Source organism: Condylura cristata, unplaced genomic scaffold (assembly GCF_000260355.1).
Source record: "Condylura cristata isolate star-nosed mole 26May11 unplaced genomic scaffold, ConCri1.0 scaffold00028, whole genome shotgun sequence".
Classification (NCBI taxonomy): domain Eukaryota; kingdom Metazoa; phylum Chordata; class Mammalia; order Eulipotyphla; family Talpidae; genus Condylura; species Condylura cristata.
In genome coordinates, this window is record NW_004567129.1 from 21,660,000 (window position 1) to 21,683,941 (window position 23,942).

At 43.7% G+C, this 23,942-nt stretch overlaps 1 protein-coding gene and 1 long non-coding RNA gene across 6 annotated transcripts in view; one reads left to right on the forward strand and one right to left on the reverse strand.

The window, feature by feature from the left end:
- LOC105854155 overlaps window positions 1-17,993 on the reverse strand; it is a 135,287-nt gene extending 117,294 nt beyond the window's left edge. For all 5 annotated transcript variants that reach the window (XR_001145869.1, XR_001145867.1, XR_001145868.1 and 2 more), the window contains exons 1-3: window positions 17,911-17,993; window positions 17,199-17,359; window positions 11,276-11,386 (exon numbers count right to left, since the gene is read on the reverse strand). This is a non-coding gene — a long non-coding RNA (uncharacterized LOC105854155). The remainder of the gene's footprint in view (window positions 1-11,275; window positions 11,387-17,198; window positions 17,360-17,910) is intronic.
- A 291-nt stretch (window positions 17,994-18,284) lies between these two features.
- The window catches only part of CDH8 (cadherin 8, type 2), a 349,844-nt gene continuing 344,186 nt past the window's right edge, over window positions 18,285-23,942 (forward strand). Inside the window, exon 1 of the mRNA XM_004690505.2 lies at window positions 18,285-18,633. The gene's annotated coding sequence lies outside the window, so the exon portion shown is untranslated. The remainder of the gene's footprint in view (window positions 18,634-23,942) is intronic.

The window sequence follows — 23,942 nt, forward strand, 5'->3', positions numbered from 1 at the left end:
CAAGGAGGTGACCCACATGGCACAGCGGACCTCTCCTGGCTTGCCCACTGCTTCCCTTAGCAGTGTAGTTCAGATCTTCTACCTGTTCTGCTCCTTATTTTCTTCACTACATCTTGCCTGTGTGCGTACTTGACTAACTAATGTAATCCCTGTTTTCCCAGATTTGTTAATAGAGCTGAGTGATAGAACCTCAGGGTAGAAAAAAAATTCTAAGCTAACCTGGTTATGGAAGTTCCCAGGAATCTGAGGTGGGATGAGACAAGTTATGAGCCAGAGGTGGGGACAGAGAGGATTATCTAGTTTAGAACACCAACCATGGTGACCACCACGGTAATTCTATCAAAGAACATTATTAAAAAAACACTGCTTGTCCTAGCAAAAGAGCAGTTCTTGTTCTTTAAAACTGCCTGCCTGAGTCTATGCAGGCATCTCTCTTTCCTTGTGCTCTTTTTCTTAATAAACTTGCCCTGTGCTGATAAAATGGGAACATTTGCGTTCTTTCTCAGAAGTACTCAAGAAGCCCACACACTAGCCCCATCATCTGAACCCCACCCTGAGGCCTGACATCAGACACCCATGAGATACTGCCATGTGAACTCAAGTCATCCCTGCAGAGACAGCAAATGCTGGTTACAGGAGCTGTCCTGTCACCTAACTGGATCTTGGGAGTCAGACAAGATTTCTACAAGAGAGAGGGAAGAGAAACTCTGAGGCTAACGTAATGTTTTTCCTTGGAGAAAGGGAAACCAATGGAGCCCTGGGTGGATGGCTGACAAGTACTGCTCACAGTGATCCCTGTATCACAGACTTGGGATTGTAACAGAACCTGCTATGCCTGGGACCTCTATCCACACAGTGCCTTTGCTAAACAATTAAAAGTACCTTCCACAGGCCCTCCCTGGTGGCGCAGCGGGTTAAAGCACTGCACTGAGAAGCTAAAGCCACTTCTGCATGAGTTCGATCCCCGCCTGCCCCAGAGGTGACCACATGGCGTGCAGACCTCTCCTGACCTGCCCGCTGCTCCCCTCAGCAGTGTACTTTGTCCATCTGCCTGTTCTGCTCCCCACTCTGTCTCTGGTGAAGCCTCTCGCCACCCCTGAGCCTCTGGCCACCCCTGAGCCTCTGGCCTGTACCCCAGTTCTGTATGTACAAATAAATAAATCTTAAAAAAAAAAAAAAAAAAAAGTCCCTGCCACGTGTTGGGTATTAAAGTAAGTGCCACTGAGACAGAATAAAAAGTATCCTTCATAGAATTCAGAGTGCCTGTCCAGAAGCCCAGGAAGAAGGACGCAAGTCCAAAATGCAAAGTTAATTAACAAGGTTATTTTTACAATGGTTTAGCTCACTGCCTAACAGCCTACACCACATATACTGTAGTATTACTTACACTGAACTATAAGTAATAAAATGCCTAGTAGTATGCTCTTTGAAACCACACTAGCTGTGTTATCAGGGACAACTTAGTTAACCTCTCTGAGCTTCACATTCTGAGCCATAATATAAGATTAAGACTGCCCGTTATCGTGGGCTTTTTCAGGGACAGTCAATTAGTTAAAATCACTTAAAGTTGGGAATCCCCCATGGCACAGGGTTAAAGTCTCACTATGACCAGTCACTGTGTCATGAGTTCAATCCCCAACCAAGGAGGTGACCCACATGGCACAGCGGACCTCTCCTGGCTTGCCCACTGCTTCCCTTAGCAGTGTAGTTCAGATCTTCTACCTGTTCTGCTCCTGGTGAATCCTCTCACCTCTGGCCTACACACCAGTTCTTGTGTACATACACTTTTTCTTTTCTTTTCTTTTTTTAATATTAAAACTGTTGTTTTGCTACAATTGCAGTTGTTTTGTTAATATGACAATTACTTCTTTATTGGCATTCCTGCCTGTCATTGTCCATTATCTTATCTATATCCCCTCATATTTTGGTGCTCTGTTTTTACATAACCACCATATGGGTGCCACTATCTATACTGGACATTTTTCAACATGAGGGAGGCTTGGTAGATTAATATCCAAGTATCCCAGTTCAACACATAGGGCCCCAAGAGTTGATCGATTTCATGTTTGGGGCACCTGACCCACAAATCTCACCTTATGCTGTCTCCATAATCTACGTGCCAGTCACACCCCATTACTTGTCAAAGCAGCGACACCCAAGGTTACCGGATACTCAGAGAGGTCAAGTGACATTCCCAAGACCCAAGGCTTGTGAGCCTCGACTGTTACCATCAACCCATTCTGCTATAGCTCTTAAGAACTGCCACTGCCACAAGATGATATGTTCATATTGTCTCTGCCACTTGAATGAGCTTTTTGAGGGCACCTTTCTCCTTCATCTCTCAATTATCTGTACTTGGTACTATGCAGGGTGACAACATGAGAATTAATGCAAGCTTGAACCGAGCAGATGTATTCATATATACACTTATTTTGACATTAATAAGACACTGACTTCTAGTGGGTTAATCAAACAAATGAAGTATCATTACTGCTAACCACTCATATTATGTCTTAGCTCTTAATGAAATTTTTAAAGGGAATGGTAAGCCAAAAAAGGATGTTGCTGATCAGGGAAAACTCAGGCTCCATGCACACAGCATGGACTCTAGCCTTTGTGTTATATTGTTATGAAAAGTGACAGATAATATGTGAGATGCAGATATTCAGAATAAGAGGAAGAGTTGTGCCATTCCGTTTCTTGCTTTTGTTCTCACGTATTAACAGAATAGTTCACAATACTGTGTGTTTAGCGGTAAGCTGGTTTTGGAGTGTGTCTTTCATACAAGATTTTCACAACCCCCTAGGAAAAGTGAAAGCAAAGGGTATTTTTCCCAAATGCCTGAGAGCTTGAGGTTCAAGGCAGTTAAGTGAAGGGCAGTACAAGGGATGACTGCAGAAAAAGAGAAGACATTTCTACAGATAGCCAAGCGGCATTGATAGAACACTGCAGTGCATTGGCATTGCCATCGTGACTGATTCAATGCAATGGGCAGAGAGAGAAGAAAATAGGGAGTGTTGGGCCTCCCTGTGGCTAATGGGTTAAGTCTCACCACTACCACCACTATGGACTGAATTTGACCTCTGGCCAGAGAGCTGACCCACAGGGCACAGCAGACCTCTCTGACCCACCCACTACTCCCCTCAGCAGTGTACTTCAGTAGATCTGCCTGTTCAGCTGTCTGTGGTGGGTCCTCTCCCCTCTGCACCTCTGTCCTGTACCCCAGTTCTTGTATGCATAAATAAATAAATCTTTTAAAAATAGAAAGCAAAGCAAACAACAAAAGAGCAATAGGGATCTTACTATTTAAATGTACTACACCTAGTAAATAACAGGGCCAAAAATACATCCCACATTTTTTGACTCCAAACTTGTGCATTTCCAAAATGCCTTCCAGAAATGTGTGCTGCACATCTGGCCTGGAACAGAAATGTGTGTGGTTTAAAATTGTGAGACTTAAATCCCCCACCCCCATCCACTCATGGGTGTTGTCTGAATTCCAAGGATCTTGCAAAATTCAAGCCAGCCCAAGAAATGGACCAGACGTGGTTTTTATGTTTTCTATCCTTCTCAATTTCCCCCTATCTTCTCTTTCCTCTCCACTTTTCTTTCTGGGTATTTTTTTCTCCCTCACACAGTAAAGTGCTAGTCAGTAATTCAAACAAAAGGAAAACATAAATGGTACTTCAGTATTAAGTCCTGGGGGACTTAAGTGATTTATATTCTCTTTCTTCAGCAATATTTGCTATAAAGCTACTGAAGGTAATATTTAGAGGAAGTGGATATTTTGCCACAATTTCACCTCTTAATCCTTAGAGCATTTCCTTGATATCTATCAGCAGTTCATAAAGACTTTAACACTTTATGAGCAATATGTTGACTTCCCTTTGCCATGGCAAGGAAAAAAAAAATAAAATTAAACTCTCGCTGAAGAGGACTGCAGTGTCTCCCCAAATGAAATTGGGTGATAAAGCAAATAAAATAGGCATCAAAAAAAAAAAAAAAAGGAAGGAGGATAAGATTGTTTTCATACTCTCTCTACTCCAAATCTGTACACTGCAAAGATTTATTTGATTTATTTAGTTCAGTCTTTCCTGGAAAAAATAAAAGTGGAATTTTCATCAACCTATGTTGAGGATGTTAACTGAAGATGATGATTATTGTTTTGAAATATTAGTGGGGGGTGGCAGGGAGAGATACAGTAACATAATACTGTTTGTACCTGAAGTCAAAGCATTTCTGCTTGTACTGGAGTAGGTTGTACCGTTCCAATACTTTATAACTCCCTGACCTGACATTTTTAAGAGTTCATTTTATAGGAAATCAAAATAGAGAAATCTGGAACATTTGATACTGAATAGGAACTTCAAGCTGAGGGCATAATACTTTAAATGTGTATGCCTCCAAGTTTAAGTGGGACAATTTACTTGATAATACTACTCGGAAAGGATGCTTATTTAATATAAACAAACACCCCCAAGCTGCTGCCCTGTATGTATTCTGAGTTTTTTAATATCTATACACCATCTTCCTAAGATAATTTTTTAATCAACTTACTTCTTTAAGAATGTAAACAATTTTTTAAAGGGAACTTGATACCCATATTTAAAAATAAGAAATTATTTTTACTTGTCAAAAATACAAAGTATACTTAGAACTAAAATGAATGAATGCAAAACAATGTTCTCCCAGTCTAACAAGGCACTTAGAGTCAGCTTAAGGCTCTGAGCCTGAGGCCAGCATTCAGCTTGTTAGAGAGATCAGCAGTGGCAGAGAGCTGAATGTTCTCTCCTGACATAATCAGAGGGTTGAAAGAGAATTGGAAAGCAAAGCAACTTCCCCACCAAGTCAGTCAATGGTATTTATTTTCACTGTGGTGTCTGCTCAGAAACCACCATAGTGGGGTGGGGGGTGGGAAGAACCTGCAACATGACCAAAGCAGCAGTCTCTTAACACACCAGAGACTGTGGGAAAGTGGGCTTTCTCAGCCAACAAAGTGGAGGTAATAAACCTGTACTTCAGAATGCATGTTGTGAGGATAAATGGAAAGACGAGCCTAAAAGACTATATACTGATGGCTCCACTAATTTTCCTCACTATCAGCCTTTAATACATTTTGTGCCATTAGTCTATCTATTCTATAGACATAAAAAGTTCACTATCCCAAGGCCTTGGCTTCACTTTTAACATTTTTTTTAAGATTTGTTTTTATTTATTTATGCATACAAGAACTGGGACACAGGACAGAAGTGGGGGGCTAAGAGGATTTAACAGAGACAGAGAGCAGAGAGGGGGATAGAATGGGTAGGCTGATTGAAACACACAGCTGGGGGAGCAGCAGGCAAGACAGAAGTCTGCTGGGCCAAGTGGGTCACCTCCCTGCCTGGGGACCATACCGGTGGTACAGTGGCTACAGATTAACTTCATAGTGCTATGCTTTAACCCCTTGGGCCACCAGGGAGGGCCCCCAATTCCTTTAGAATACACATGGATTTTTAGATCCATATGCAAAATAGTCTTTCTGCTTCCTATTGTAACAGGGAGGTCAGTAGGAAAAGGGGAAGTTCCAGGTTCCCTGCCCCACTCAGAGGAGGGTGGAGCTGAGCAGAGAAAAGGAGAGAAAAGAAAGGCTCTGAGGAGGAGGGAAAAAGGATGGAGAGCCAGAAGGAGACCTGAGGAAGCCACATGGAGCCAAGAGAAACATGTGAAGAAACAGCATTTAATTCTTGGCCCTGGACTTGTTAAAAGAGATGTGGGTGAGAGAGACCTGAGGGGAGACGACTATGGCAGTGTTTATATTGGTTTTGATGTTGCTCTTTTCCTCCCAGACTCATCTGGCCATTTTTGACTCTTTTCTATGGGTCCCGGCCCGAAGGTGCTTTAGTCTTGTGGCAGCTTTCAGGCCTTGCTCTGGGCCAATCCCTTTTGGGTTGACTTTTGCCCACGAGGGGATGGGTGACTTCAGGTGTTTGATTTAGAAATTCTTTGTCTTCCATATCGTATACTCACTGTATTAAAGTCCCTTTTCATTAAAATCATATGTTTTGTCTTGATGTGGTGGATGGCAGAACCTATTTAGAGCAGGCAGGTTCACTAGTGCCCTGTAACACTATCAGTTCAAAATTTGAATGGCTACTTTAGGTACTCAAAACTGACTCTAAATGCTAAACCTTACCCTGGATTCCTAGAAGTACTGGAAGGGGTGATGTTGGCATGCAATTTCTTTGGTCTTCTAGACAAGTTCTAGAGGAGCATGCTCTCTTAGAATTCTTAACAGAGAAGTATTTAAGAAGCAATGTCACCTCAGCCATGCCATCTTGCTGGACTGTAGTATGCCACAGCAGAAAAAGCTGAAGTGTTCAAAGATCTCTCATAGGCTTCCCAGTTTCAAATATCTGACTAGATATTTCCAGTTGTGTCATCTGAAAAATGGGGGTACTGGACAGGATCTATTTATCTTGCAGCTTGCTGTGGGATAGAACTGAGATGATAAATCAACAAAAATTTATCTAGTATCTCTTCTGTGCTACTGAGGATTCAAGATAAATGAACCAAGTACTTCTCTCTTTCAAGGAAACTCTTTGTCCTGGGGGAAGAAAACACCCTGGAAATCTATTTTCAAGCTCTAGCATTGGGAGGAGGAGACCCTTGTGGGTCTATGGGTTTATGAGAAGAATCACTTCCTGAATGAGAAATTGTTTTATAAACACCCAGGTACTAAATTATGAGGATCTAAGGAACAGAGAAATTCTTAATACTCGGTGTCATTATAATTGTATTACTACTACTGTTATGCAAATTGCCATTTGGGATCTGAATAGTTTCCGGATGTTCACTCTTAATTGTGTCAGTTGGAAGAATTTTTTATTTTTTTTTTTCAGTCTTTCAGCCTTTTAGTCTGTTATCTTCACTATTCTATTTCTGCTCTAGAAGCTTCAGCTTCCTGGTTTTGTTTCTTTTTGCTTTGTTTTGTACCCTCTTTTCTCCCTCTCTCTTTTCCAGTAAAATCTGTTTTCTACACTGAGCTCCCCATCCCAATCTGCTGGGCCATCTGATTTCTTTTAACTCCAAATCTGGGTCTATTTCTAGCTAACTGTTGACAATAATACCATAGTTATCTTTGTACTCATATTCACTTGTTCATTATTGTAAATAAGACAATTCTTGAACATTAATTGTGCATCAAGTCTTGGGCTACTTTTGGGATACACAGACAATACAATTTCTGCTTTTGAAGAGTTCAGGATCAATCTACTGAGGGAAGAAAATGATAGCACAGGGGCCCCCTTCATAGTCCAGTGGTTACATCTCAGTGCTGCCACCATGATGGTCCACCACAGCAGCCTGAGTTCCGTCCCTGGCCAGGAAGCTGACCCACAGGGCACAGCAGACCCCTCCTGTCCTGCCCGCTGCTCCTCTTTGTAGTGGATTCCATTCAATAGACCTGTTCTGCTCCCCATTCTAGTCTCTGATGAATCCTCTCACCCCTTGTACCTCTGACCTACACCCAATTTCTTCTACTGATGCTGTGGATGTGCACAAGGAACAGCAGAGGTATAGCAACAAGGGCATAACTAAAAATTTAAGAGCTCAAGATTTATGTGTGATCCATCTGGAAAGAGCAGGTGGTCACTACTGCCTGAGAGGTATCCCAAGAGAAGACTGCCATTTCTCTATGCGCTATATTTGTTCAACAAGCTGATTCCAAAAGCATCCCCAGAATATGGAATTAAGTAGAAGTTCCAAGGAAGTTTTGGCGGTTTGGCCCTCTCCATAATCACCAGCAGTATCCTAACAATTCACCTCCTAATATGCACGTGGCCTGTAGACTCAAAAGAGTTCTGGTTGTGCAAATTTAGGCTCCAGGCAAGTCCTCAGAGGATCTTCTTACTCAGCCCTGAACAGACAGCTCTGTTCAGATTATTTTTCCTGAGACCCTCCCAGGTCTAAGTTACACTCTAGTCTGTAAGGTCAATGGCTTACAGATAATCGGGTAGACAGAGACTGTCCAGTAGAGTGCACTGATGGAGACTAGGTCTGGGGCTCCCTTACTGTCTGCAGGGTGTTTCTGCTCTGAAATCCTCAACTGGTCAAGGGACTCACCTACCCAATGTTCTTAGCACTGGTGTGGAGCCCAGTGGCAAGTCTCTTTCGCTGGCTACAGGTTCTGGAGCCCTCCTAACTGAAAACTGATACCAGATAAGTTTGAGCAACAAGTAGGTATCACCTTCCTCAAGGAACCTTAACCATAATAATAACCCCTTCCTTTCTTTTGGGGTCCTAGTATTCCTCCTAACAGCCTAAATGCTAAGTATTAATCTTTGCCAGGCCCTCTCTGGTGGTGCAATGGGTTAAAGTGCCCTATGAAGCTATCTGCAGCCAAAGCCACTACAGCAGGAGTTCAATCCCAGGCCAGGGAAGTGACCCACATGGCGCGGCAGACCTCTCCTGACCAGCCCGCTGCTCCCCCCAGCAGTGTACTTCATCGATCTGCTTGTTCTGCTCCCCACGCTGTTCCCTAGTCAATCCTCTCACTCCCCTCCCCTCTGGCTTGTACCCAAGTCCTTGTGTGCATAAATAAATAAATCTAAAAAGAAATACTAATCTTACCAAATCAAGAGTCTGAAGCAGATCTCTGGCTAACATGAGCTGCCTTTACTCTCTTGATGACAAGACAGGTGACAAACAATATTAAAAAAAAAAAAAGGCAATATTTAATATTTGAACCTTCAGGAAGGAATGTAGTTACATAGAAAAGGTTTATCCAAACTTCATAGAAAATGATGGCCTGAAGCAAGATGAAGGATTGGTGAAGCCCAGGGTGTGCAGGCAAACAGTTACCATCTACCACTTAAAATACTGATGGAGGTTGGACTGAACATCTCATAGCCACCAACAGACACATATAGTGAAGAGGCATCATCTAGCTGAGGGAGTGCAAAAGGATCAGTTTCCTGGTCCCTTGCTCTTTTGAGGTTAGGTGTGGTGGACTTACCTAAGAGGAAAGAGACATGTACACTGACACCTGGATATTTTCTCTTCATTGTGTAACAGGGTAATCCTTAAGAAAGGGGAGGTCCCAGGCTCCCTAACCTCACCTAAGGAAGCTGGAGTTGAGCAGTGAGGAGAAGCAAGAAAAAAATGAAAGAAAGACTGAGAGAGTGAACCTGGCTGAGGAGAAGCTGAGAGAGATTGAGAAGGGAGATGACTGGAGGGAGGCACAGGAGCACGAGGCATGTTAAGAAGCTGCACTTGCTTTCAGCTTTGGACATGTCCCCGGAACTTGGGGGACACAGAAGGAGACACTTGACAGAAAGAGGTACGGGTGGAATCCATGGGGAACCGACAATGGCAGCCTTTATCTTGACGTGGGTTTTGATTTTGCTCTTTTCCTTCCAGACTTTCCTGGCCTCTTCTGCCCTCTTTGCTAAAGGTCTCCACCAGAAGGTCCCTTAGACTATGGCAGGCTTTTAGGCCTCAGTGGCCCCCTTTGGGCCAATCCTGTGTGGCTGGGCATGTGCCCAGGAGGAGATAGATAACTTTGGGTGTTTCATGTGGATACTGTTTTATTTATTCTCCCATTAACACAGTAATTGTACTAAAGTTCCTTTCCACTGAAGTCTTATGGACTTCATTATGTTTTGTCTTGATGAGGCAGATGGAAGAACCTATTTAGAGCTGGCCAGATTAGGGGTTCTGAGATGTCCCTCACCCTGCCTGGTAATAACTACATAGAATACAACCACCTTGTCTGTCAGAAACTCCATAAGGCGGACAATACCTTATATCAAAGGCAAATGAGACTCAGAAGTTAAGAAACTAATCATCCTGCTCGCTACTCTAAGAACCAGGAGCAGAACCCAGGCCCATAGGAGTTGATATACCCCATTCTTTCTTGGAGGTTTCACACCTCCTAAACCCCAAAGAACAGAGCTAACACTTTCAAAGAATGAGTACAGGAAGGAAGTTAGAAGCAGGCAGTCCAAATCCCCAAACCGATCTGCCTATTTATCAATATGATTAAGAAACAATTGGTTGGATGCAGATGCCACCCCAACCCAATTAAAAATTGACCATTGAGGGCCCTCCCTGGTGGTACAACCAGCTAGGATGCAAGCCAGCTGTAGCTGCTTCAGTGTGAGTTCAATCCCAGGCCCTGGAGGTGACCCACATGGCACAGAGACCTCTCCTGATCCGCCCGCTGCTCCCCTGAGCAGTGTACTTCATCCATCTGCCTGTTCTGCTTCCCACTCTGTCTCTGGTGGATCCTCACCACCCCCACACCACTGATCTGTACTTCAATTCTATATGCATAATAAATCTTTTAAAAAATTGACTGTTGAGAACATCAACACAACCAGGATGCTAAAACAATGAACCAAAGCTGGTTCCCAAAGACAGGCCCGTTAACTTGGGAGACTCAGTGGACCTCAGCAGACAAGGAAACTCCAGGGGCTCAGTCATGAGAGACATGAGGAGGAGACATCTGAGTAGGAAATCCCCTATGTGCTCACTAAACTGACACAGACTCCTGCTTCCTAGTACCTCAGCAGCTACTCACTCAGGACCCCTCTCTGCCCAAAGCTTCCCTGTCCTTCCTCTTATCTACCAATAAATCTCTTGCTTTGCTGCATAATGCTGATTTCAATGTTAAATTCTTTCCCAAGACAAGAACTAAATGGTGCCCCCAGGGGCCCCAGGCCTGATTTAGTTTGACTAGTGCACTTCAGGCAACAAATAGCGCTATGCAGTGCGACTGGAGATAGGAGCAGAGACTAACTGGGATTTAGAGAAGTGAAACATGTTCTTGCTTCATCTGAAGAATCAGGTTTTCTGAGAAAATAAATTACATATTTAACATATGCCCAATCAATCCCTGTAATGCCTAGTAAGACATTAAACACTCCATAGTACAAGTACCAATTATTATAGTTAGCAGCGCTTACTAGCATTTTCTATTCCAGAAAAGTGTAATTGTGTAATTGGCAGCTGTAAGGGATAGGCAAAGAAAAAATAAGGTGCTTCTTGCTAGAACAAGGGAATTGGGGAGAAAGAGAATATAAATATATAGAAAAGAATAAGCATAAATCCCTTGTGTCATCTAGGCAAGTCACATGTATTTGCCTTTCTCTGCTTGGGGAGACTACGTAAGTCAGCAGCCCTCCACGTCTCTATTTGAAATGAGTTGTTTCTGTTTGGGGTTGCTACCAGCAGTCGACACAGAAAGTTTCAGGGCAGATCAGAACATAGGAACGCACAATTATTGCTTGCTTACATTGTCATCTTCCTCTGATTCACCAATAATCCTCCCTCCAAATGTCTGTAGTACACAAGATCTGCGATGAAGGAATCTCTGGGGCTGCATTAGGGAGCCAATTCCAGGGTGCTGAAATAATTCAAGCAGACAAGACATATTATTAAATTGAGCAGATGCTAGGGAAAGGGAGTAAATGTACTCTCACCAGACAATGGAAGTAGTTTTTTTTCTAGACATCATGCATTTGGATCTGAGTTTCTAAACTACATTTGATTGATTTTTTTCAACAATCTCTGACTCCCTATCTTGAATAGTCAGACTATTAGCTTACTGATTTTTTTTCCCCCCTTTGGGCCATATGTGACAGCCTGCCATATCTTTTAAACACTAATGACCTAGGGTCTGCTCCTGGTTTTATCAAGTTATGTAACCTTAGGCTCAAAAGTTAAAAGCTTTACCCAATTCTCTTCTGATAAAATGAAGAGATTGAACCAGAGGATTCCCTAAGGGTCCTTTTGTAACTTTGTAAGGGAATAATGCATTGTATCACCTCACACTATTGCAAGAATCAAGAGAGACAGTTAATGTGCTTGGGAATGTGTCAAGTGGTATACAAATCTAAATACGAATAGCAGCCTTCACCTGGACTCCATGTCAAGGTAACACTAAAAACTGCGCATCATTATTCTGAACTAATTCAAATTTGCCTCTAAATCACCTTGTCTTGCTTTTTTTTTTTTTTTTAAACATGTACTTCGCGAGCTTGATTTAGTTGCTAACCATGGAATCTAGACTTTATATTTATAAAACTGCATGCAATGAAAAATTCTGATGTGGGGGAAAGATAAAACTTAATTGATCTTCTACTTAACAATTTATGAGTCTTTTCAACAGTGAGGTTGTTCATTATTCAAAATTTTATCATAAGCATAAAACCCAGGTTTATTATTGCATACTTTAACTTATTAACTGAGAGACCTTGAGCAAGTCACTTTTCTAGTCTCGGTGTTCTCATCTCTCAAAGGATGCCAGGCAACCTTTTCAGAAACTTGAGAAATTGAATATAAAGGAACTCACGAGTATGATATAATCTTATCTTGCCTACCTCTTCCCTTACCCCGAAGTATCATAGCCATTAAGATAAAATTATTTGAAAAGTCTATCAATGCATTAGCACTTGTTTTTGTCACTTACAGAAGTCAGAAGATTTTCACATTTAGGTCTCCTGCAAAAGTCCAGTTTTGCAACATCCCTTATAGGAGAGGTGTGTACCCCGAATAATGAGTCAAACACTCAAGATTTTCCCATATTAATTAATGGTAATCGTGTCTTCACTTTTACACCATTTTGACCACAGGCAGGAATACCCTACTTTCAGATAGTAGGGAAAACCTATATTGCTTCAACACAATGCAACAAAATAGTCATATTGCTAACAACAACAAAAAAAAAGTATTTAGTAACCTACCATCTGAACAGATGCCAATGCAGAAGTTTATTTACAGGTATCTGCTTCTCTCTCAGAAACTAAGTGTTTAGTGGGTGGTGTTTGGGTGAGTCAAATTACCTTCTGTTATTGTTAATTTGTTTTAAAATTTAGGGAGATATGCCCAGTTACATGTCTTGTAGGAAATTTGCCTATTTTGTTCTATTTATTCACACACAGAAATATTTGCAAAACCGAGTGCAATTTTCTCCAAAAATTCTTCCTACCATCCCAAGTCTCTTGAGCAAATCCATTATTTACAAGAGTCATTCTAATGACATGTTTCTAAAAAATGGATCCTGATCAGTTTCCCTCTGGACTACCAAGGAATATTCAACATCCTGTTAGTTGATGTAAGATGAAAGCCAGGTTCCACTGTATACCAAATTGTATCTGAGGAACTCAAATTGTTTTATAAACCTCAATTAGGCCTCATACCACCCCCCTGAGGCAAGAAAGAAGTATTATGCACTTTTATGGAGACAAAGACTTAAAACCCATGGAGAGGTTAATCAATTTGCTTCAGATGTCATATAGCAGACTAGGAACAAAACAGAATTTCCTCCTAGGGAGCAACTTACCTTCTTTTATATGCCTGATTACTAGAGTATATGAAACTTCTGGAAAATTATGATGAATGTTTAATAGAAACCCTTGAGAAAGGATTAGCATTTGTTTCCTAGTTTAGTAAAGGAGTGATTTGTTTTTCATGCAATCACAACAGCACCTTTTCTTTGTTTAGCCAAACACTTAGGTACAAATGACCCCTTGGAGAAATAAGGGAAAACAGAGCAATTCAAGAATTAGGAATATTTCTTTTTTGTCTTTCTCCTTTCTGCTTCCTTCTACACAACAACCTGCTCAGATATTGCACGCTAGAGGGCACTTGAGGTAGAAGGAAAAAAAAAAAGCCTCCACATACAATCTAACAGGTCCAGTTGCTTATGCAGGCAGGAGCCTGCAACCTAAATGCAGTGTCCCCTTTTCCAAACAGCAGCAGCTTTAATAAACGAACAAACAAAACTATTTGTTCACAGCATTAGGCTCCTTTGACTAATAAAGAAATTCTGTTCACTGTCTCAGTAATGTAGTTTTCTTGCAACTTCTTGGTGCATTTGCCCAATGCAAAGTTAGCTGTCTTTTTTCTAATCATCAACTGGACACCAAATAAGGAGAAATTCTATTTTAGGTATAATAAAGTCACCTTTTTTTCCCCCTATACATCTGTATTCCTCTGTATATATTCAGTGATACACTGACATAAACATGCAAGCTTCCAACATTGGTAACATTTTGAGAGTTAAGGTCAATTCAATTTAATTATGTTTTATTATTGAATACAGTCTGATATACCAAATTAGTAGAACTTTAGTGGGGATAGAAGGGACGGATTCCCTGTTTTTCTCTCTCTTTTATTTTCTTTTTCAACACAATGTGAACTATTTTCAGTTCTTCCTGATGGTTCCCTTGTCTAAGATCTTGGATCTTGTTCTGTTTTTTTTTTTTTTAATTCTCTTTCAGAAAAAAAGGTGGCCACAAAAACAAATGGAAATGCTAAGTGTGTATTCCACAAAAGCAGGGCTGGCTTATTGGATAGCTTTGTACCAATCCCCTTAAATCTATCTCCTGCCCTCCCTCAGTTTCTGTATAGGAGCTGAATTGGAGCTTATCTCTTTTTTAGCACCTGGGAAGATAGGAGATAATGCCATTCTGAAAACCTTCTCCAAAATGTTCTAAGCACAGATGTGGTTTTCAGAGAGTGTTTACACCTCCATTTACTGAAAATATAATGGCAAGCTCAAGATTAGTAATTACAGTCAATATTAAGAGATACAGGCCTAATTTCAGGGACAGCTAAACCAGCAGCCAAGAAATGCAGAGCATCACAAAGCTGAATAGCAAACTCAATGATAATTTTACCCCAAGAATTCATAATCACTTCTAAAGAAATGTGTTTTGCTTTTAAAATCCCATAATAAAAATTAGTGAAGTAATCATATGCTATATTTAATATGCATTCACATTTTTTTTCTAAATTTTTTTTAAAGATTCTGTTTTAGGATGTTCCAAGATTAAAAAAGTATTAACATATCACTTTTATTATATTTTCATCGTTATATATATAACCTGAGAAAAAGGTTGCCTAAAGCAGTGATTCTCAAACTCTGGCAAGCAACAGAGTTTCCTGGAGCTTTTGTTAAAGACTGAGGTTCCAAAGCCCCACCCAAATTCAGGGCACACGAATTTGCATTTCTAATAGGTTTTACTAAGACTGGGAGGAAGGAGTGGAGCTAAAATGCTCAGTTAGGGCAACCCAGTAACTGCTCACATTCACATTTTAACACCATGATTTTAGTAGAGATTAGCTTAAAACAAACTTAAAAAAAAAATAAACAACTTCTAAATGCACTTCATTATTGACAAACTTCCTCAAAGTGCTTTCTTTATATTCAATCTTATGCTTTATATGGGCCAACATTAAAATAAAAAAAATCATTTTCTTTTCCCTAATGCCACAGTTGTTCTATATACCGACACCCACAATCTCCCTACTCCACATCTCCATACATTTTGGTTTTCAGATTTCTCAGTAGGATTCCCTAACAGGAAATGTGAGGGGAGGACTCGGTATTCCTGGAAAATAGTATATATGAACAGGTGTTACATTGATCTTTGGAATCTCTTCAAATTTTAGAATCTAAAAGTTTTTATTTAAATTTTTATTTTAAAATATCCCTGGCAGGTATCACACTGTGAAATCCCTTCATTTGTGGGACTCACACTTACCAACCCTATCTTTAGCATAGTCTGTGAATCAATCAATCTAAATTTAGCAGCAATTCAATAAACCTCAGAGTTTTGCTATTCATACCGAGGTAAACACACTTTTTCTTGGGGGGAGGGGGAAGGGGAGGCTTTTTTTTTTGGGGGGGGGTGGCTTGATTAGGCTTGGGAGATGAAAGTAGGTTACACTTTAATGTAACAACTCATAAATTCCTTTCTGCTTCCTCCTGCTTCCACTACAGAAGCTGGGGTTTTTCTAGGCCTCCCACCTCCCTGAAAGACTCTGCTTCTAGAAACCAGGATTCCCTTAACTAACCAGTCACCTGAGTTACTGTCTTCCTTAGTCACTATGGTAACAAAAGTTCCATCCGTAGTGAAAAAGAAAGGTATTTCTTCTACTACATGGAGACTTCCATCCCCTTCCTCTGCAAAAATGCCTGTCACCTAAAGGCAGGCTGAGCCATCCAGATTCACGCCACTCTAGCAGCCGGACAGCCAAGGTTATAGTGAAAGCAACCTTCCCTATCTCTCCCCTCCCCCACCCCTCTGATTCTACTCCTGCCCTACCAGATAATTTCTCGCCCTGCCTCCTCCACAATGCTCCACAACACAGGCAATTTCAATCACCATCCTAAAAAGCCTATATAGCACAGTCCTCTTCCAGCAGGAAGGCTGTAAACCTGGAGAGGATGTTGCAAACACTTTAAGGAGTTAGGCTCGCACCATTGTGACATTGCACTTCATCCTATTAAAAAGTGGGTGGAATTGTTAAAGAGGTAAATGCCTTGTCTGTCATCATCCCTGATTATTTTAGAAATATCCTTATAGGGCTTTTAAAAATTATCCTAATCCTCTTTCACACTGCTTAAGCATCCAGACCTCTCCTAAGAATTAGGAGGAAATTAGTAGGAAATTCACATTGCACCGCTTTGAGCCGAGATTAGCAGGTGTAGAGAGGTACCTTGAATTCTAGTTAGTCAAATTCAATGAAGAGAACGTGTGTAACTGTTCTTAGAGTAAATGCAGACAAGGTGAGTCAAAACACACTCAGCCTAACCCGACACCGCAAGTCACTGGATTCTGACTCTTCACTTTCTCAAAATAGTTATTTTTCTTTAAGACAATGAGATGTGAAGATTCGTCTATCTCTACCATTCTGGTTTTCTTTTGAGATGAGTTTGTCATGTGTGACAACTCCCAGTCTTCGGTAACACTTCATCTCTTCTCGAGTTCTCCGAGATGGAAGCAGGCACCCCATGAAAGGTTCAGACCATTTGTCCATAGTGCAAATGAATGTTTGAAAATTAAGCATAGACCAAGATGTGATGTATTTCACCGTCCACTTGGGACTGCCTGGTCCAGCCGTTAGCATTTGATTGAGGTCTGTTCCTTTCTCTAGGACAGAAAGCAGACAGTCTGAGAACCGTTTACTCAGTGACCCAGAAAGGGAGGGGGGGATGCAAGAACCTCGAGGCTTTGTTCATCTCTCTATGAAATAATTTACAAAGTTTCTTGCCTGTGGCAGCTAGAATGTGAAGGAGATAATTAGACCCATAGTCAATATTCTTTTCAACATGCTACCATGGGAAGTTAGATGCAGCGCGCGCTCTCAAGCACACACACACACACACAGTCCAATCTGCACTTATGTTATGAGCATATTGTGCTTACTTTATCTGTTCACCCCGTCTCATTAATGTGAGTCAAACAGCACAAGCTCCATAGACCTTGAGTCTGGTCCTCGGCATGCTTTTCGCCGCTGCTGCATCCTGGTCCCGGGTGGTGAGTCCCCGAGTTCATCCTAGCGCACAGGATGGACTAAGCCGTGCGCCCTGTGGAGGGGAATTAAACAACAACAACAACAACAAAATAGCCATTAGTTCATCTCATCGCCCCCTAGTTCTACCAAAAGATGGTCACGAGGGCTGCGTGTGTCCCCTGTGAGGCTCACATCGCAAGGGTCCAGAAGAAAACCGGCCCGTCTAATTCCTGCTTGCATCTGGCCATGCCTCTGCCCCGGAGGGGCCACGTCTCAGGATCTGGGGTGCGTCTATCAAAGACGGGACGGGGCACCGACGGAGCACCTCTCCTTGGGGCCATAGGGGCCCTCCGGCCCCCAAACTCTGGCACTTTATTCCCCCAGCAAGTTGGGCCTTTCTTCCCACACCGCCTTCCCGCGCGCCCCTCGTTGCAGCCCCGCTGCTTTTCTTCACCCCATCTTCCCATCAGACTCCAAGTCGGGGACCTCCGGAATGCGCCCCACCCGCAAGACCACGGCCCAGCGCCCGCGCCCCCCGCCAGCGCCTGAGGAGTAGGCGGCGGTCTCACAAACACCCCCACTCCGCCCGCCCGCCGCTCGGGGAGGGAAGCTGCCCACGCGCACCGCTCCGCCGCTCCCCGAATCCCGCCGCGGGTCCCCGCGAGGCTGGTGGAGCGCAGACCGGCGCCGGAGCGCAGGCAGCAGGGGCGCGCCCGCGCCGGCGGAGCCGCCTCCGCAGCCTTAAGCGAGCGCCCGCCCGTGCCCGGCAGCGCGGCCCTGGCGGCGGCGGCGCGCGGGGCGTGCTCGGGCGCGCGGAGCGAAAAGTTGTGCGCCCACTGGGGAGGGGGCGAGCGGGCGAGCCAGCCGGCGCGCGGGGGGCGGGTGGGGGCCTGCTCACACGAATTTCCAAGTGGCAGACCTGCCTCTGCGCTCTGCCCAATGAGATCCGTCAGGGGAGGCACCCGGCTCACTTTTCCACATCACTTCACAGTTACATTTGGCAGGCAGGCGGGCTCGCACGCCGGAGCGCCCAGCCCGGAATCCGTGGATGTATTTGGCACCTCCCTGCCTCCTCCAAGCTCGTCGGCGGTGGCCGCTCTGCGCACGGACGGGAACGTCCACCCAGCCGCTGCACTTTGGGCCGCCGACACCCCGAGCCCAGCGCGGCCGCCCCGCGTCTCCGCGCCGAAGCCCGCAGCTCCGAGCGGCATGAACGGAATCCGGAGGCGCCTGCCCAGCGCGCGGGAACCGGTCGGTGCTCGCCGCCCAAGGGAGCCGACCCCGAGCCCCTCCAGCCATTTGTGAACTAAGAAGCTGCAAATTCGTCCCCCGCCGAGCCCCATAAGAGTAAGTGGCCCCCCGGCCCCGTTTTTCCCGGCCCCGAAGACCCCGTTTCTTTTAGGGACCCCCCTTCCTTCAGACACCTGGCGCGCCTCTTTCCTCTCAGATGGTGGCTGCAGGTCCCCAGTCCCGGCGCAAGACTGAGCTGCGGCTTCTCCCCGTGCAGCCACGGTATCTGGGGGCACCTCAGGGTTTTGGCCACGCGATTTTTGCAAACTGCCCTGCAAAAATCTAGGGAGTCGCGCCCCTCCAATTTCCTGGGGTCTCCCTCCTTGCAGCCGCCGGACGAGCTCGCAGCCTCCCGCTGCAGGCAGGCGCCGCTGCAGCCGCGCGCTCCACTGCGGGGTGCGTGCGGTGCATGGGGAGCACCCGCAGCGGGCGGCGAGGAAGCTACGAGCCCCACTGGAAGGAGGCGAAGGGTCGGGTGCCCGACTGCGGGTTTGCTGCCCCTCCCCACCCCCGAGGAGAGAGAGAGGGCGACCCCCGCCGCGGGGCCGCGGCCGCCGCTCGGCAGCGGGAGCCCCAGCGCGAGGCTTTCCCACAAGTGGCTGCTCCAGCCTGGGAGGCGCAGCGCCCGCTGCAAACTTGGGGGCTCCCGGGCCTCCTAGCGGCTCTGCGGTTTCCAAGACGCTGCCTGGCACCCAGGCCCGACCCCCCAGGTGGGGTGCTCTCCAAACCCGCGAGACAGCTCCCCGAGGACCCCGAGCCAGGGACTCCTCGGTACCCCCTCTTTCCGCGTCGGCAGAACCTAGTCGCTTCCGCGTACCCTAGTGTGGTGTGTGTGTGTAGGGAGGGTGGGGTTGGGGGGGGGAACGACCGCGCCCCTCGCAGAGCCAGGGAGGTGGTTCTCACCTGGCTTTTGCCAGCGCGTAACAGGTTCCTGAGGGACCTACCCGCGTCCCCCCCAGGCTTCAGCCCAGGCTGGGGACCGTGCAAAGCCGCCGCCGCCGGTGCTGACGCCAACAGGTATCCACACTGTCCCCCGCCTTTCCCCTCCCCGGACCAAAGCCTCCCCGACCCCAGGTGTGGAAACCGTAAAGTTTCCTTTTCCTGGACCCTTCCCTGCGGGCAAGCAGCCGGCGGCAGGTCACCGACTCGGCACTTGCTTCCGCAAGCGCGGAGATGGCAGCTGTTTGCTTGGGTTGCTAAATGTAAGAAATCAAACAACGTTAATTGTTGATCGGTGCAAACGCACAACATTAGTCCGTAATGGCAAAGCAGGCTGGCAGCTGCTCACTTGGGCTCCCGTGGAAGGATGGAGCTGAGAACCCAGCAAGCGGGAGGGAGAAAAGGTCTTTTAAGTTTACCACCCTTTCCTGAAGCTTCCACAAGAGTTTCCTCTTGAAGAGGCGCGATCCGACAATCCCTTGGAGCGCCTGAGCCTCTCATCAGATCAGCCCCGCTGAGTTGCCCGCCGCCGGCTCGCGCCGGGCTTCGAGGCACTCGCGATCTGATAATGGGGACCAAGGATGCGGGATCGCTGCCCTCTCGCATCCGGTACCTTCGCGAAGCAGATAGAAGGGGCTGAGGTTGGGTTGGGTCATTTTCAAGCACCTGTCCTCTTTTCAGCATTCCTGCCAGCCATCTCTATGGTTAAGCACCCTCCCTGGACAGTCACCCCTGGCTTCATGATAGGAGCTTTTCAACTGGAAAACTGTATGTGGGAAAGAGATATTTAGGTGAGATTCCAGAGTGGGATTTTCCATCCATTCAGCCTCGCCGCTGTACCTCACTGCATGCAAAATGAACCCTATCGTTCACGCTAAACACAACTGAAATTTCTGCCTTGCTGTCGTCTTTCTTCAGCTGTGTCCAGTTTTACAAGAATATTGTCCGGAGTGTGTGTGCATGCATGTGTGTGTGTGTGTGTGTGAGAGAGAGAGAGAGAGAGATAGAGAAAGAGACAGAGGAGATTCTTTAACCGAGAGACCTGGTGTCTTTGAAGGATGTTCTCTGAGGGTTACATTTCCCCCCCCCCCTCAAAGGGAGTTCTCCATAATCATCATGCCCAGACATGTTTTTCCACTTCCCTGAGCTCTGTGGCTGAATGAAATTCTAGGGCTATCCCTCTTATTAAATACTAAAACTAATAATAATATTCTGTGATTCTGCTTTAGCAGATTTGAAGCTCCTCATTGCCTAGTCATTTCATGCTGGAGCAGTTGCAGGATTTTAAATCATCTTTGATAATTTTTTTTCTGGACGCTGAAGAGGGCTGGAAGTTGAGAAAATGTGTTCTGAAAACAGAGAGCCTTCTTAGCAACTCCCGGGATAGCTTAATTCAAAGCTGGGCACTGGAAGCTCACCTTCCTTGTCCTATGCCCAACACTGCTCAGTTAAGTGCCAAGGTATCCTGTGATACCCAATAATCTGAGATTTGTTCTGTCTTCCTGTCATTTAAACTTTTTTAGTCTTTCACTTCTGCAACCTGGATCTTGTATTTCCAGTTACTAGATCTGTTAATGGCAAATCTTCTGCTTGAACATCTACAGCCTTTAAAACTCTTACGACTTCAAATGGGTTCACCCACATCCCCCTAAGACTTGTAACATTTACTTGGGCAGCATTTTGGGTGTCCAGTGTATATTTCTTGAGCTCTTGAAGCTGTGAAGAACAATTTTATAGCAGCAACTCTCTATGCATATCGTATACTTATCAACTGTAACAGGAAGTCTTTAACCTGAAAAAAAAAAAAAGAACTTGATTTGGTATTAAGTAGAAACTGATGAACAATATTTATTTAAAGTAATCCTTCATTTAGCAATGAACAATACTTTAACCATTGGTGGCATGCTGGATGAAAAAAAAAATCACCCATAAAACATGCTTAGCAGGATAGAATAGATCCCTTGAGATGGCACGTGACCCTGTTATATGAATATACTCATCATGAATCATTTCTTTAAAACTATGCACAGATTTAAGGCCTGATACCTGGGGAGCTTGAGATTGTTGCAGCACACCAAGGGAACTCACAGCAATGAGGGTATAATGATTCTCTTCAAGAATTTGTACCTGAGGGCTTTGCTTTCCAGGTTTCTTTCATTGTTTATTGGTGAACAGAAAGGAATTAGCACATTAAGTATACAATATGCATAAAGAGTTAGAACCCACACTACAACTGTTCAGAAATCCTTATTTTAAATAATGTGTTAAAGAAAAGTGATGGTCTTTATTTTTCTACTCAAGGTGGCACACCTTTTTAGCTTTATCACTGTGCCCATCTGAGAATATTTTCCATGCAAGGTCAGAAGTTTCTCATGAGTAAAATGAAATTCATTTTCTATTTACAACCATACTTTTCTGATCCATCAGCAAAGTTTTATGTTTGGAAAATCAAGGTGCAATCATAATCTGAGTAATCTTTCAATTACAGATGAATTTATGGCCCCATGACTTTATTTTAAAATATGCGGTGGTACTAGTGGGCTCATTCACTTTATATTTATTAGGAAGTTATTCAGAAAAGCAGGGAAAAAAATGCAGTTTTCTCTCTGTTTTCCGCACTGTTGGTATTCACATCCGAAATGGCTGTGTTTAGTTCAGGAAACACTTCCTAACTCTGTGTAGTATACAATTGACATTTGGGTGGAATTAAAGCAAGCCAAAGTCTTTTTGCCCTCTATTACATGGGGGGGGGGATACACACATACACCCCTTTCTCAAAAACCTGAAAGCTTCCCCAGGTAACTTAAATAATTAACTTACTTATTGAATCATAGCTGAGATTTTTATCATGTTCCCTCTTCCTTGGCATCTTACATTATTTGATTTGCCCGCCTGGCTTCTTGGATTTATATCTTGCTTTATCTGTTTTATGGTGCTAGAATATTTCCCAGAATCTCCTAAGTGTGTATTTGTGAAATAGAATAGTATTGATAGAATGGCCATCATCTAATTTAGTGGGGCTTCATTAACCAACGAGTTCTTTACTTCTATCTTATTTCGTGCCCATGGAAAATCGGGATGCACAAAATATTTGTGCTGCCTCTGGAACCCACTTCAGATATAACCATGAGGAGAAAATTAGTTGAACCTGGCAACTTCAAAAGGTCAGAAAAGAAATAAGTTCAAAGGATGTCATTTAACTGCTTCTCCCTTATGTTGCCGCTAACTAAATCCCCATTGCCACTCCATGGCAAAGCACCGGGCTAATACTGTTTCTCTTTCTATCATGTCCCAGGCTTTTATTTCCCGAGATTTAAATGTCATCTGCTATTCCCTATCATAAATATCATCCACCTTTTTGCCTTTGGAAGTTTTTTTTTTAAAGTTCTTTTAGTAGGTAGAAATATATAGATGTGGTTTTCTGTATCTCTCTGGAACACATACTGAAAGACGAACACTTGTATTGAGAATCTTCAAACACGTTGCTTCCTACCCTCACTGTCAAAGACAACAGTAGAGCAGAGAGCAGTCTCTGCATTTTGTCCTTTAATGAGTGATTCTCAATAAAGGGCAGGGAAGAATGCAGTCATATCCAAAGCTCAACATGGTGAGGACCAACCTCAGGTGTTTCTACAGAAACTTCATAAATTATCTTCACATTTATTTTTAGACACAGCTTTTCTTAGATCTTCAATTGTTTTCATGCTCACAGTGCATACATTTTCTCTCACAATTATTTTGAAGATGCTATGAGAATATAAACATGACTATAATATAAATATTATACAGCTTTGTAAAACTGACATGTCCCCAAGCCCAGACCTGTGTTAAACATTCTATATAACTATATGCAATGCAAGCTTATGTTTTAATGGAAAAAATGCTCTAATTATGGAACTGTTGCCTGTATAACTCAGTGTTAGTTCCTTTCTTTCACTAGGAATATGTGTACATAAAATAATTGAGGAAGAGCTTCTCTCCCATTTTTGATCTTATCCCTCCTCCCTCTCTTCTCTTTCTAATATATTGTGTATTTGAATAGAGCAGTTCACGTCAACATTATGTGAATTGCACGTCTGAATGTCTTAGAAGACAGTTCTGTACTCCTCTGTATTGATTTTAATCAGCAGGATACCTGGGCCTCATATATATGCACACAGAGGAAACATATTATGTATTCCATGATAAGGCCCTTCTATGCCTCTGTTTATTGTTACTGCATGTTGAATATATTGCAAAGGAATATTAAGTAGAATTGCCTTAATCTTTCCATGTAAATCATTATGTAAAAATGTTACCAGAGTATATTCATTTTTTATTAGCAGTAAGAACACTATTTCCCATGGATAGTTTCTTTCTGGATAGATTAATGCAGAAAATCTTATTATTTTTTTCCTGATGTGACACACTAACAAAATAAGTACAGG